The sequence below is a fragment of the Mus pahari genome, chromosome 8 (assembly GCF_900095145.1).
Source record: "Mus pahari chromosome 8, PAHARI_EIJ_v1.1, whole genome shotgun sequence".
NCBI lineage: Eukaryota > Metazoa > Chordata > Mammalia > Rodentia > Muridae > Mus > Mus pahari.
This window is the reverse complement of record NC_034597.1, coordinates 94446132-94448665: the sequence shown is the minus strand read 5'-3', so window position 1 is coordinate 94448665 and position 2534 is coordinate 94446132. Positions and strand designations below refer to the sequence as shown.

Genomic DNA, 2534 nt, shown 5'->3' with positions numbered 1-2534 from the left:
CTTAGGGTGTGGCCTGGCTTACGCATGCGCAACATAGTATCACTCCCAGCAACGGCTGTAACGGCTATGTGAGGCCGGCTATGTGAGGCGGCGCTCCACACTCCACACCTTCATTTTAGTCATCACAGCAATGGAAACATAACTAAGACATAGGCCTAAAGAATTGTGCAGACATGCCAGCAAGATTCTGCTGAAGGGACCCTGATATAGCAGCCTCTTGTGAGGCTATGCCAGTGCCTGGAAGTGGATGCTCACAGTCAGCTATTGGATGGAGCACAGGGCCCCCAATGGAGGAGCTAGAGAAAGTACCCAAGGACCTGAAGGGGGATGCAACCCTGTAGTTGCAACAATATGAACTAACCAGTACCCCCTGAGCTCGCGTCTCTAGCTGCATATGTAGCAGAAGATGGCCTAATCAGCCATCATTGGGAAGAGAGGCCCCTTGGTCTTGCAAACTTTATATGCCCCAGCACAGGGTAAGGCCAGGGCCAAGAAGTTAGAGTGGGTGGGTAGGAGAGCAGGGGCCAGGGGAGGGTATGGGGAACTTTCGGGATAGCATTTGAAATGTAAATAAAGAAAAAAAAAGAACTGTGCAGAATAAATCTATGAATCAAAGATAGAAGTATACAGATGCATGAGAAAGTCACAGAAACTACAGGTCAGAAGCTAGAGAGGCTGTGCGGAGAAAGACGGTCGTCCATGTGTAGGAGAGATTTTCATGTCACATCCCGTACCCAGATCTGTGAGCTGATGCAGTTGCTCATAACTTTCCCCTCCTCTTTTCTTTTTCAGGCCCTACCACATTCCATATGTCCTAGGACACCATGTTAGGCCGTCAGTGTGGAGAAGCATCCCTAATCTGCTGTGCCTACTTTTCACCTCGCTCAGAACCCCTCCTTTTGTCCCTAGAGGGGATGCAGTCCTGTGGAATTCATCGCCTCTAAAGGCACTAACTTCACTGCACTTTCCTGTCTCGCAGTCATTTAAAGTATCAGTGCTATAGAGATTACTGCCTTTGTAGCCTTAATCAAGGTTTTATATAAATAAGACACACGCTTGAATTTCAAAATCATATGTGACAAAACAGAGGAGGACATATCATACAAATACTGTAAGTACAATATCTGACCTAATCAAAACATGTCATACTGACTGTGGCACTTGGTAGATACATTTATACAGTTTTAATATATTTAGAAAACAAAAACACTTCAAATCAGGGGAGTTAGTTTTATTTTGTTTGGGGGGGGCGCAATGCAAAGGACAGCTTTATTTAATCATTCAAAAAAATGTAGGCATGTGTCAAAATATACCAGCTACGTGCAGATGCTCATGTTGGTTATCTCGGCCCCCAAAGATGGGGCTGAGAAGCACCCTAAGTTCAAACCCCGCCTGGGTTACAGAGTAAAGCTGAACACTTTTTAAACTTTCCATTCATCATTTTAAAATGACTATGCTATATTAATCATTTGTGTTGTTGAGATTCTTGCTATTGATATATCCAAAGTCATTCACAGGAGTATCTTGAATGAACACCTACACTCTCAAGTTCATTGTTACACTACTTATAATCATGGCACACCAGTATCCATGAGTACTGATGGATAATGAAAATCATATACATATACATATACAGATTGAATGCTATGATGTAAAAAGCAAAATACTCCCTGTGTTAGTGAGCCTCTGTCATTAGCTTTGTGCAGTGGCAGTATTATAGCCAATGAGGTTTATCTGAGGCGTGATTATTGCTAACTGAAAACTTTCCCCAGCCTCTGTCATTATATCAAAATAATTAAGATAAACACAGAAGCTTGTTTTATGTGGATCATAGCTTTATGAGTTCAAGTATATGATTAAAGATGCTTAAAACTTTAAGCCAGTTGATGGACAGCCCATGATGTAGGGAGTCCGTGGCATAATGAAATTGCTTTCTATCATGAGACAGAAAGTAAAAAGGTGCGATGGCTCTAGGGAACATACTCCTAGTCACTTAAGGACCACTTTCCAGATCTCAATTCTAAACCCCAATAGCATCCGTGTGGACAGCAAGTGATACATAGCCCTTGGGAGAACAGATATTTTCCAAACAATGGGTCCAACATCTATATGGATGACCCTAGATACCATTGCACTAAGTGAAATAACTCCTGTATAGAAATACAAATATTATATCATTTCTCCTAGGTATAGAATTATAGATTCTATTATAGTAGATTGGAAAAAGTGTGGTGTGTTGGTAAAAGGTAACACAATTATAGTTAGAAAGAATAAGGTCTCAATAGGCTTATTGTACCAACAAGAGGACTATAACTAATTACAATATAGTATCCTTTTAAAATTATAAAGAGTGGGTGTAACATGCATTTGTCACAAAATGATAATTATGTAAGGGAATGCATTTGTTAATTAACTAAATTTATTTAGCCATATGTCTACTTCATGTTGATAAAGTTAAAAATATACTGAGCTGTCTGTAAATTCTCTCTAATTTGAAGCGTTATTTATTGCCAACAGTGCTATATCTTTAATAA

At 40.3% G+C, this 2534-nt stretch overlaps 1 pseudogene; it reads left to right on the top strand.

Moving 5' to 3' along the window:
- Window positions 1-1694: 1694 nt before the first annotated feature.
- On the top strand, window positions 1695-1856 carry LOC115064643 (annotated as a pseudogene).
- The last annotated feature ends 678 nt before the right edge of the window (window positions 1857-2534 follow it).